Here is a 13,369-nt window from a genome sequence, read left to right as displayed (position 1 = left end):
GGGACCAACATTGTCTTTTGAAATGGGCCAAAAAAAATTAACAAACCACACAAGGCTTTTTACAGAGAAGTAAAAGCTTCCACTCCTATGCTACGTCTGGCCAAGATACACTGGGACATCAGAAAAACAAGCAGAGATGTGCTGCTTCAAGAGTGTTTCCAGTATTTACCTCCAGATTCTGTGACTAATTTGCTACTCCCTTTCTGGCAGGCGCATCTTGGTAGCCAGGATGCAAGATCCAGGTTGGAAAACACAGAGGTTGGAATAGACAGTAACATGGGGAGTCAAAGAGAAACAGCCTCACCCAGGATGATCTATGACACAGTGAGAGACTATCCAGCTGTGGTGAAACATCTCACTTGCCAGCTGCAAACATAATTTTGCTTTCTCCTAGGAAAAAAAGCCCTCACCACAACCATTCTGTCTGCATTGATATAGAGCATGACAGACAGCACAGGAACACAGATCCATATTGCCACTCCCAATGACTCAAAGAATCACCACTATAAAACGATTGGTTTAACACTAGAAAATTAAAAAAGCAAGTCAGTGGTACTCTGTTTGCCTTCCAGATTCCATACTTTTCTGCACAAGCACAGGAATAAGGAAGAAGAACTTTCCCCTAGTCACAAGATTACGAGAACTGTTAATTTAAGCAAAAGAAAGAGGCCAATGCTGTAAACATATAATGCAGGTATGAATCCTCCAAGCTGCTCCAGCACAGACTTTGAGGGGATTCTGCAGAGACTTGGTCTTTGTGGTACAATTTACAAGGGAACCTGTCACGCACATGGTACTTTGCATCACATATTTCACAAAACTCAGCTAATCAATTTTGATAACATAGGTATCTACACAGAAATTGAGGGTCACAATAAGATCATTCTCAACGAGGTCAAGACACAGGAATCTCCACTCCTCCCTCCTCTTAATCTGCTCTTTGTCATCAGCAGCTGCCTGCACTGGCGTGGTCATCAGTGTGTCAAGGGCAGCATCTAGAAATACCTTGGGTACCTCTGCACTGTGCAGAGCGTAGTCTTTTCAGGGGGTTACACATTTCTTGTAAGTCCATCCGGGTTTCTCTCTCCATAAGCACAGTAGAGAAGAGAAGGGGGTTTAGCACACCTGAACAAGGAATTGGGAGATTTCCATCAGCCAGTGTCCTTGGGTAGGCGAGGCTAGGGTTGAAGGTTGACCTTAAAATGATGCTCTATATTGGCACGGTTGCCATTTTAGATGGAAGACGTTTTTGCTCTTGTAATATCTACTGTTTCAGGAACGATGGAAATCTCTACTTCTTTTTTTTTTTTTCTAAGAAGAAAGTAAAGGAGTTTGAATATAATTTTTTGATACAAAACCTAGATTCTCAAAAAGTGAGATGCAAATGCAATGAATTGAGTAGTTCTTAATGCCTAGAATCGCACTGAAACCATTTCTCCAGCCAGTTTACCTTTTGCACAGCATCTTCTCTATACACAGTACCCCCCAAATATATTTTCACTGACAAGCAGACCACTTCAAAATACACTGAAGTAGAAAAAGGGACCAAGCTGAATGCCAAAGGCACAGCCCTATAGTTTCAAACCCACTGAAAGAACTGGATCCACCAGATAGTCTCTGCTCCCACACCCAGACAACTTTGCAAGTTGATGGGGCGGGGAGAGATCAACTTGGGAAGGAGAGGTTCCCATCCTCCTGATTTAAAAAGAAACAATGACTTCAAAGAACATAAGAGAGATGGGCCTGAGTGAGCAAGAGCCAGCTCCAGAGACACAGCAAGGTAACACCCCAAACAAACACACGCCAACAACATGAGCTAGGAGACATGTTCTGTGGGAGTGTGCCAGGAGACTTCAATTTAACTGGGTATTTGGGAGGTTTCACCTGTACTCCTCCCACAGCAACACCTCGGGCTTTGGCAGAGCGTCCATCCGCTGCACTTGCCCTGTTTGGTTCTCAAGTCAATACTCTTTCGACAAATTCCAGGTTTCCCTTACACAGGGCCTACTCTTCTGCACGTGAGACGTTAGTCACTGCTTCATGTGCCTACCCAGCTTCACCACAAGAATCCCTCTTAGTGTTCCAGCAGTAAATAAATTGCTAGGAGAGAAAGCATCCCTCTTTGAGAGGTGCTGAACCAAAGTATAATGAGACCGAGGAGCTTGGTCTCACCAGGCAACCTGCTGTAGCGGTTCAGACCAGAAAACGGTTCCCCCCATCCAGGGTCTTAAACTACAACTCTTCTCCTTGGAAAGTTCGATGCTCTGCCCAGGGAGACCAGTATCAAACCTCCACTGACTTCAGTAGTACATGAGTTCAGTACCAAATATACCAATTAAGAGGTCATTCCTTGGAAATCAGAGAGGTGGGGAATCTACTGTTACTTTCTTTTCATACACGGTAGCAATTAGGAGTCCAGCCTCCAAATCAGAGTCCCCTGGACCCAGACAACGCATCAGCCCTGACTAGGCTATGAGGGAAGATGAAGCCACATTCTTCGGCATCACATTGTTCCATTTTTGGACTCTGCAAGTCATCGATATTATTAGAATTTTTACTGAAGGCATGCAAACTACTTACACGCAATCTGTTGTACTTTTCTCTCAGAAGCTCACTTCATCTCCCAACTATTTACAAAAAAATAGCTTTTATAATAAATCTTGAAAAATTGGTTCAGGCAAGAATCACAGCTTTAGTAAAGCTTTTAAACTGTTACCTGCTGCCTGATGAGAGTGGATTGAAACAAGGTGGCACAGGAGGAAAATCCCTGCTCTCAAAGGATGCTACATAAAATTAAAGTGAACGTACAAAGCCGCAAATGACCTTTAACAGATTGCTTTGTATTCACAGCTTGGTTTCCCTCCACCATCCACATGTAACATGGCTGGCACAAATTCATAATGAACCGTGCTCTGTCATGCAAGACCCACTCTACAGTCTCAGCATAAGATACGTGGATACGCACGCGCACACCTACGCGTTTGAGGAAAGACCTCCTTTGTCCCAGCAGAACGTTACACTCTCCTGCAGACATGAACTCTTCGGGGTACAGACTGCAGCCCGCTCTCACCTGTGCAGTGTGACGAGGGCCTTCAGGAATTACGGCAATATCTACAACAGATTACTCTGATCTCTACCTCACTGCTTCCCCTGGGGAATGAGCAGAAAGGAGCCTTACACGTAACCTGCTTCCCTCTTCGTTTAAAAACAAATGAACTAAAGAACAGCACGTTCTGGGGGGGGTCACAAAGCTCCTCTCCAGTTCACACCTCACATACATGGTACTTTTCTACCATTTCAGAACATGTTCTGGATTGTTTCCCTCCAGAAATAAAAGAAGAATTAACAGCAATTATCACAAATAACTACAAAATACTAGCAAAACTCTAAGAAGTTTGGGAAAAACACACCTGACAACCCCATTATCCTTTTACCCCTGGATTTACTTTGTTCCTCTCATCCCTGCAATCAGCAGCTCACAAAAACGCACAGGTGTCTTTTCACGGTGCCCAATTCTGCACTGTATAGGGAACACCACCTCCTGCACTGGCCAGGTGAACATCCAAGCTGCTACAAACTAGCGTGCTTTTCTGTGGTCCAGAAAAGCTGTGCAGCACCACTGTCTCGGCAGGTAAGGTGTTTGCTGCATATGGAATTAGAGCCTCAGAGAAAGGCTGGACTCAAAGGCAAGTGCAAGCCAGGCTATGAATAGGTGGCGTTCCTGCTGCAGGCACCCACCGCACTGCCCCGCTGCGTTAACCGTCGCTCCATCCCCACCTTTGTGAGACAGAAAAGCTCTTCCACGTACAGCAGACATCGCCTACATCATGATGACGGGTGCTAAGGAACACGTGGGACTCTGCTGCTAACCCCTTACGCAGGCATTCAAGCTCAGCAGAAGAGGATTCCTCTTCCTGACAAACACCCTAAATCCCTCCAAAATACCAAAGAGCGAACAAAAACCCACAAAAACCTGTCGATGTCATGCGATTGCATCACACCTCCCCTTCTCTCCAGGACTCAAAGGCACGTCTCCAAACGGCTATTCGCTTTGCAAAACAAAGCAGATGTTCCCTAACGCCCAAATCCCGGCCGCCTGCGAGGTGGTGACCGGCTCCACCGAGCGGGAGCGGCAGGACCGGGCCGTGCCCGCGCATCCGCGCTGCAGCGGGAAGAGCGCGATGGGCAGACGCGCTGCCCGTACTGCAGCGCCCGTGCCAGCCTCTGCGCCGCCTCCCTCCGTCCGAACCCACCCGACACGCCCAAAGGCACCGAAAAGAAAGAAACCCAACCCAAAACGCAGGGAGACGAAGCTGGGAAAACGCCTGTTTTCCAGATGAATCCGGCTAAAAAAGCCCAGCGTGCCAACCCCCGGGCTGAGCCGCCGCCGTGCCCAGGTAGCGGGACACCACCCGGCTGCCGCATCGGCGCGGGAGAGCTCCCACCGCGCGGGGCCGCGGCCGCCCGCACCGAGCCGAGGGTGGCGGGGGAGCCCACCTACCTGCTTCTCCTCTGCAGGGCAGGGCGGCGAGGGCGGGATGCCCGCGGCGGGAGCCGGCAGCGGGGAGAGAAAAGAAGAGAGAGTGAGGCGTGAGGGATGCGCCGGGCGGCCGGGGATGAGGGATGCGCCGGGGCGGAGCGGCCGCGCGTCCCCGCCGCCTCACCTGGGTTGACCAGCTTGCTCTTGTACCGCATGCCGGTGCTCATGGTGCCGCCGGCGGCCCTGCCTTCCCGGGAGCCGACAACGGAGCCGTGCCCGTGCGTGAGGGTGTGAGTGTGAGTGAGTGAGAGTGTGTGTGTGTGCGTGTGTGTCAGTGAGCGCGGGTGCGCGGCCGGGGCCGCCCCAGCGCCGCCGCGGAGGGGCGGGGGGCGGCCAATCGCGCGAGCCCGCCCCGCCCCGCGCCCGCCCCGCCCTCCTCGGGCCGCCGTGGGACAGCCGGGCCCGGGGCCAGCGGGAAGGGGGGGGATCCCGCGGGGAAGGGGGGGACGGACGGACCCCTCCGCGGGGAAGGAGGGGGACGGACGGACCCCCCCGCGGTAGCGCATCGCTCAGCGGCCGCAGCACCTGAGCAGCGTCTCCCACCCGCCCCTGTCAGCGGCCCAGTTAATTAACGTGCGCGACGGATTCCCCGAAACCACCCAGGATCGTGCCTCTGTACATCCCTCTGGAGCCTTAAACACTGTAAGAGGGAGCACTCCCTACTCCCGAACAGAAACACAACACCCAGAAGAAGGAATACTCCAGTAAAAAAGCCAACAAACACAAATGGAATAAATAGGAAATGCATTTCCAGATTTAGCATCTCAAAATACAGTGGGAAGGCCTGAATCATACTGCAACCACACTGTGCAAAGCAGGAATGTCTGCTCTGTTTCCATTAAAACGTTTTAAAGAGGAAAGTAGAACTTTTTAAGAAGAGGCAGGAAAGGACTCAAAGGAATTTTAAACACTCCAAAAGCAGTAGTCAAAAGCACATGATTTAAGAACAGCTCATAGGAACCTCAGCAGTAAAGGAGCAAGGAGAGGGGGATGTGAAGCCTCAGGACACCCAGATCCTTCCCCCAACTTCCACAGCTGCAGGGAGGGGTCATGTGATCCACATTTCAAGGACAGATAAATAATCAGACCTGAAACTCTCTGAACACAGGATAGGATAAGCTCGGCACGGTGATGGCTGCACAAGCGCAAGGACGCTCCCCTGCCTTGGAACAAAACTGACACTGACGTCACAGCACCAACTTTTCAAATCCTTCTGGTCATCATAGCATTTATCTTGCCATTTCTTCCACCTTCTCTTTCAAAACATCCCTCATATCAAAACAAGGAGACACTTCCAAGGCCAGAAATTGGCAATCCCAGGCACATATGTTTTAAAACCTTATTAGCTCATCCCGAGTTCACTTTTAGCCATTGATTCAAAGCATCAGAAAAAAAACCAACCAGATAATTGTCATCATATTTGCTTGGTTTTCAATGCTAGAGAGCCACAGACCATTAGAGACTCTACACCACAATTCAAGGCACCAACAAGTCAATCAGCCTTTCATGAGTTGTTTTACAGTCTGCCAGTCTGTTTTAAACCTAACGAAGACTGAAAGGACCACAGTCAACAGCTCCCTGATCCTGCTGCAGTCATTAAAATAGTTACTTTGTCCCAGTGCTGGAAAGCATGAGCCTGGAGAAGGCCAGGGTGGAATTCAGAGAAAGAGATTTGTCTTCCATGGCCCTGTCACTGCTGACACCAATGGAAGCAGAAAAGCAAGGCCAGAAATTAGGCTCCAGCCAGCGTCCTCTATCCAGAGATCTTCACAGTAGCAAGGACTTGGCTTAATAACTATATGTTCCCCCGTTAAGCTGTGAAGTAGTTTAACAAAACCAAGTTCAAATGTAACTGAAGATTAACATCAGACAACATCAAATAAGTGGTAGAAGGCATCAAAATTAGGCCTACATTGAAAGGAAAGCACTCGCACATGGTATCATTAGTACTGCAAACCCTTCTTGGACAACTTTTAAAATAGATCTCAGGCTTTGAGCCAACTCCAGCTGGAATCCACAAGCCCGAAGAAGGCAGAGACTATCAATCGATAATCAGTATCTGCTAGTAAAAATCTGTTCACTGAGGCTTCCCACACAAGAATTGTGACAGTGACCTTAGGTGCCTTGCTTTGAAAAGAGGGGGGGAGGGGAAGCTCTGTTTTTAATAAAATTAAAGATTAGATGCTTTTGAAAGCCTGCTTCCCTGTTCTCCTAGTTTGCTTTGAAAGATGAACCTTTCATGTTACCTTTGTTCCAAGACCTAATCCAGTATGTAACTAATGTCTTGGTTTCTCAGGAGGGGTGTGGCTGTCCTGACTTGCAGAAGCACAAATGGACAGCATATCATTTTAAGAAGGTTGCAAAACATGACGAAAAATTCTGGAACAAAAACAACAAGAAAGGTGCACGTAATGACACAATTCACGAGCGCGTGTTTACCATTACATCTCTCACCTTGGTCCTCTTGACAGACATGCTTGCAATTCAGATCTTCATAAAACCTGAAGAGACTTTGTACAAACACAAATCTGTCACTCCATTTCTTCTTTTCAAACTCATCATAGCAGCCATGGAGATAACAACGTAATGTCCATTTTACGCAGTTCAACTCCACACACAAGACAAATACGCATCCCTGTGATGCAAATTATCTGTAAATCCTATCCTGATTAAACACTCATTGCTAGGTATCAAAATCAGGGCTAATCATTACATGAAAGACACCCCAATTCAGTACAGAAGTGTCTCAAGTCCATATTTGCAAAATAATTTACACTTCTGCATATATAATACATGCAAGATTACAAAAGCATGCAGAAGAGAGCTAAACACTCAGTAGTGACATAAAGGACACAGAAACATTCATGAATCTATAAACAAAGGTGTGTGATCAGATTTTCCAAGGTATTTACACACCTAAAAGACGCCAGAAGATGCCTAATGAACTTTGGGAAGAAAAAAGTGGATGCAAAGTCTTGTTACCTAACTTCCAGTTAAAACATTTTTTAAATTGTTTTGAAATGAAACCAAAGCAGATCGTAGGTAGACAAATTCTAGAAAAATGCCTTCATTCCCCAGGGTAAACATCACTATTCCTTTGCACAACACCATTACAACATTTCACAGATTGGCTTAAAAAAGCCAAAATCAAAAAAAAAACAACAAAAAACACCCTGAAATTCAACATTTTCCACATTCGTATAATTTATTACAAAATTTCAATGAAAATTAGTGTTATGGTATATAAAAAGTTCAGTACATGCCATTGCTCAGCTGACAGATAAAAACGCCTGACAAATTCTTGCAATCAATACTTGAGACCTGAAGACAAATCTTCAGAGGCATCCACAGAAGCTGTTGGCATGTGTAGTGTTTATGGTATGTTAAGGCACGATGATTTAGAAAAGTCAGCTTCTTTGCATCACTGGTGAATCATCAGTGTTTTGTACATTTTCTCATACATCACACAAATATAAATCACCAGAGATGAAGCTTCAAAAGTAACCAAAGCAGAGAAAGTTATGAAAGGCTGATGTGATACACAATGACTTAAAATGGCAAGTGAAAGTTATGATACTGTGCAAACACACGTTTACTGTAAACAGCCACAAAGTCTTCTAGTATTAATCAGGAAATTGTTCAGAACAACCGAGCAGATACACAATTAACTCCTTAAACCCATCACAATGACTATCCACACAGTGTACTCTATCGGTTTCAGTAGAAAAGAGTATAGGAAGGATAATAAAACCACATTTATAAGTATGAAGACAGTGTTACCAAAAGAATCAAAAAAGATACAATATAACTTGATTAACATGGAATATATAAAACAAGCCGTTTCACAACACGATCTTCAGACTTTGTGTTTGTTTTAACGCAGGTCTTGATCTGCGGCATCCAGCTTTTGCATTTGAACGTTACCATTCGGTCAAAGAAAACAGAGCACCCGTCCACTTAGAGAACTGTACACTGCTGTGAACGAAAGCGGAAAACAAAGAGCATTAGAACGGACAAACTCTCAGCACTGTCAGAGCGCTGGGGCAGTCTGAGCCCCTCCGAGCAAAGCAGCCTAATCCAGGGAACAGGACATCTCGGTTACTGCATCACAGGGGCCTGCCTTACAACTACATCAGCTCAGTCAGATACAGTTTGGCCTCAAATATTTATCATAAACGTCTAATAAGAGCATATAAATGAGAATCTATTTTTAGTTACATACTTTAAGCACCCACGCCTCCCTCCATCTGCAAGAATACAAGAACCCAGTTACAGCTCATCTCAACAGTAACGCACACAAGAAACCAACCTCAGTCAGCCTGTTACACGAAGTGTTACTTCTGATGAGGAAAACAAAAACCACTTATCTAAACAGCACTAAAAGTAAGCACCAAGTATGGTGTCACATAGAAATAACTCTTAGGACACTGCTAAGGTAAAACAAAAGCAAACAGATTTTTTCGAGCATTCATACAGCAGTATTCATATGGCTGAAGGAAGGGATATCCATCTGTAATTTCAAAAGTAACTACCAGTTTGTATGTCTCTACAGCTACTTGCCAATCAAAAAGGCTGCTACAAAGAAAGCAGAATTCCAGCTTTCCCGGAAAATTAAGCCCTGCTTAAGAAGCTGTGTCAGATTTAGAACTTGGGAGACACCTCAAATTCTCCAGTCCCAAAAATACTAATTCCCAGCACGAAAAAATAGCTTAATCTAAACTCTCACCTGGATGGAAAAAAGAAACACCCTTTTGTGTCAACTCACTTGTAAAGTACAGTGCAACACTCCTCCAGACTACACTTGCTGACTGCAGCTGGGATAAGGAGCAAGGAAAGCTGACAACAGGGTCCTCTGCTCTTTGCCATTCTCACAGCGGGAACTCTGTTCAATACACAATTACTTAACACCTTAAGGAGGCCATCGCTTCCCTCAACAACCAAAACAAGCAAGCCAGCTTTCAGGCTTTGAAGCCAGAGTCCATACATTGTTAACCAAATTCAATATTCAAATTCAAAATTAACCTGTTGTGCTACTCTGCTACTTGGAGTATGAAAGAGAAACTAAGTTTCTGCCACTGCCTGTCTAACTCTAATCTGTTACAGAAGATACCTCAAGAGGAAACGTTAACTGATGTTTCAGACTCACAAAACGACTGGAATTTCCAATAAACACGAAGGCTACGAGCGCAGCTGTGCACTGATGTTACCAGCATTAGCAACACAAAATCCACATTTTATAGGCTTGTAGAACATATTTGGACAAAGTAATGCTTCTGCCTTTCAGTGGGGATTCATTTCACTGCTCTTTCTTCCTACTCTCCTTATGAGACAATGTTTTATGGTACGTTAGGTTGAAACTGTTCCTTTACAAATTTGATCTCCAGTTTTATTAGACTAACCTTACAGTCCTCCATGCTCCTTTCACCAATACATAGCTTTAATAAGTGCCTCCACTTGCAATGTGAATTTCATACCATTATTTAAGAAAGACAGTACACTTCTCCAGTATGGCATTTAAAAAACTTGCTCAGTAACTAGCACTACACACGCCTGCACCCTGATGCACATGGTCAGACAGTGCAGAACACAGTATTTGTAAAGGTTGAAAAAGCCTTGGGAAGGAATGGGTTTGCCTCCCCCTCAGCTGCTTCCAAGAACACCACTACACCACAGGGCAACTTGACATCTCTCCGTATACGCTTCTGAATTCCTAATGAGAGAAATTTGTTTTATAACCAGTTACGTTTTCTCACTGACCTAAATTATTCTTCTTCAAACAGCACCCATTTCATGTCATAGCTACAGCTTTTTGAGTGTCCAATCGTCAGCTGAACTCTGGGAAATGGTGTCTTTCCAAAAAGAATGGGTACTGGATGACACCGAAGTCCTGTTGCTAGTTTTCACTCATTTTGTCACTCACACCCCTAATATTTTGGGTGACTTCACTGCTTCAAGTTTGTTCCCTTTCCTTTTGCTAGTCTGTAGCAACACCTTATACTTCCCCATAGCAAATGTCATCAGCCAAGTATATACTAAGTTACAAAACTGGCCTTTGAACTGCTTCCTAAGGTTTATCAGTTGATTTAACATTCTAATAGGGTTAATATCCACTGAGTCAGGTATACATACAGGCCTTCGAGCTCTAGAACTATAAGAAATGCTCCTCCGAAAATGTTTATTTAGCAAAAGGTGGCCTGAAGCATTTACAGGTCCCCTGTGATATGATGTCAGGCTTTGGCATGGACCTGGTAGGTCCATGTACTCCACTCCTCAGACCCACTAATGCCCAAGAAATTCTGGCAGCAGGCACCTGCCCTCACCCCTTCCATCCAACAGCTGTACTGGATGCAGCAGTGTGTCACTGAGGTACAGGAAGAGGTGGAATATGTCAATTGTGTCATTCCTGGGTAATCAAGCCTCTCAAGGGCAGAGTGCAAGGTGCCACTGCATGTATTCACAAGAATTGAGAATGTCACTGTAGCCACTGCACTGTGGACTTCACTTTTCCCAAGGCATCAACACATTACTGAAAAGCAAATAAATATATTTCCACTCATCCTTGACATTTTCCCCACAAAACAAGATTTCTGCAGTGATCCATTAGTAATTTTATATTCTCTCTATTTTATATTCTCTGAGGTCACTTGGCAAAAATTGAACCAATTTGCATTAGTCCATATACTGACAAAATTTATTAAGATACAGTCTGGGCGATTATGTGAAAATATCAGAAAAACTTGCTGTTGAGTGTTTCCATCTTTTCCATTTTATGTTTTGCAAACATGGTGTCATTCCTTGGAAAGCTTTTAAGTCTGCAAAGTAGAGAGCGTTTTGTTTTTTGGGAGGTGGGGAGACCATTTGCCTCTCCTTTCCTCTATAAGCACAGCATAAGATATCATTTTCAGATGAACAAGCTCAAACGAACACGTTACTGTTCTGTGTCAAGGATTAAAAGCTGTAACACGACTGTCATCTGGCTCTCTCTGCATTATATACAAGGGCAGGTGGGCACCAGCTACACGGCAGCTCTTGAGGACCCTGCTAAGATCTTTCTGTACACATTAACTTCTCGGTCCTACGGAGCCACACAAGTCCAGAGCTTCAGTTGTACAGTAGCAGAGGAAAACCGACAATTTCTATCAGAAATCTACTAAGGGAAATGAAAACCCGTGCTAGCCCACCAATGCAGGGCTTGCTGAGCAACTCCACAGTTAGGAGAGTCAAAAAAGAGCTGGAGGACGACGATGCTCTTCTAGTTGAGCTTCCAGCCAGAGAAACACGCACTGGCAGTGCCAGGCAGTTGTTCCAAATGCTACAAATTTGCCCAAGCTTCGCATTCTCTAGGCTCTCAATTTCAGCTGCCAAAAACTACAACATAATCTTTACTTCCTCAAATGACACTTCTCATCAGATCAATTCAGTATTCAGCAGCATCGTTTTAGAAGGCTGGTTGCTATGACAACACTTTGTGTTGTTCTGTTAAATGATGTCGATTCACTGGTAGAAAGAGCTAGCTGTTTGGTTCCTTTCGTACTGTTCTTATCAAGACCCAGAACAGTGTTAGTGAGCTCGAGAGGCTTTAAAATAGTTGTGGAAATCACGAGCTATACTAAAAGAATTTTCAACATCCTACAGATATTTTAAGTGCAAGATGCTTGGGTTTTTTTCTGAACATGTTTCCCTAACCATAACTACATTTCCAGCTGACTATATTTGTTTTCCATAGCCTGGCTTCTGTTTCTGGTTTGTCCCAGTATGATCTTGAAGCTGAGTGGAAGACAGACAATCCAGATTTTTAAGAATAACAAGAGGAAAACAGATTGCAAAGAGCTACACTTTCAGAAACAGAGAACGAAAAGGAAGAAACGCCCATCAATAACCATTTTATTTGAAAAAATAATTCCAGCTTTTCGTAATAGTTGCTCTTCTGAGATGGACAAGTTGAGAAACTAGTAAATACGCTATTGGAATTACTACAGGCTTAGTCGAAAAGCATTTCGTATCGGAGTATCCAAATAAAACTAAATCTGTTTTAGTTTTTAGTAACTTATTCCACCGCTCCATCTCCCTCCTTTCCAATCCTTTTTTTGAACTGTCAAATATAAGAAGCAATAAGCTCCTATACTTTACAGCAGTCTTGCATTTTAGAAGCAAAAAATCTGAAAAAAAATATCAAGCTTGTCTTTAAGACTTTACCATGCTTCACACAGACTGCTGCAAATGCCTCCACATGCACTGGTTGTACACAGAAGCTACGAAATGTTTAGAGGAAACAGACAAAAGTGTAGGTCAACACACCTTTGCTAAGCTCATCATCATCATCACCATCATATAGATTAAGTCCGTACTCACAGGCTTTTGCCAAAAACTGCAGTTGGCACACTGGTCAGTACTGTTTCCAAAATCACAGTCCTTCCTTTCCTACTTCTAACTCAGTTTCCATCAGTGCTCTTCTTCATTCCCCTTCAGGTTTCCATTCCTCCACAGCAAGAAATCTGTCCATCCTCTTTGGAAACTTTGAAAATATTCCCTTACATATAATCTATGTCACTTCCCTTATGCTTCTCTTACTCTAGCCTTGCACGTAAAGGAAACTGCTTAAAGTAAATTCTCCCTTTGCTCTTCCCATAAAACCTTTACAGATGGCCCTATTCAAAAGTGATCAGGCAAACCAGACCTTCCGGTAGCCCATCTGTGTAGCACTTTATGATAATACAGACTCGTCAGTCCTTCTGGCAAGGATTTGAGTTCAGCACTTCTTAATCATTATACAATGCCAGACTCTTTCAGAAAACCCCAAAAAAGCATTCACCACCTTGAAATACCTCT

The 13,369-nt window shown here is 44.5% G+C and overlaps 1 protein-coding gene across 1 annotated transcript in view; it reads right to left on the bottom strand.

Annotated features, from left to right (window-relative positions):
• Positions 1-7,782: 7,782 nt before the first annotated feature.
• LOC104376277 (septin-2) overlaps positions 7,783-13,369 on the bottom strand; it is a 39,007-nt gene continuing 33,420 nt past the window's right edge. Inside the window, exon 13 of the mRNA XM_086623599.1 lies at positions 7,783-8,515. The gene's annotated coding sequence lies outside the window, so the exon portion shown is untranslated. The remainder of the gene's footprint in view (positions 8,516-13,369) is intronic.

Source organism: Tauraco erythrolophus, chromosome 19, assembly GCF_009769465.1.
Source record: "Tauraco erythrolophus isolate bTauEry1 chromosome 19, bTauEry1.pri, whole genome shotgun sequence".
NCBI lineage: Eukaryota > Metazoa > Chordata > Aves > Musophagiformes > Musophagidae > Tauraco > Tauraco erythrolophus.
This window is presented reverse-complemented; position numbering and strand designations above follow the sequence as displayed.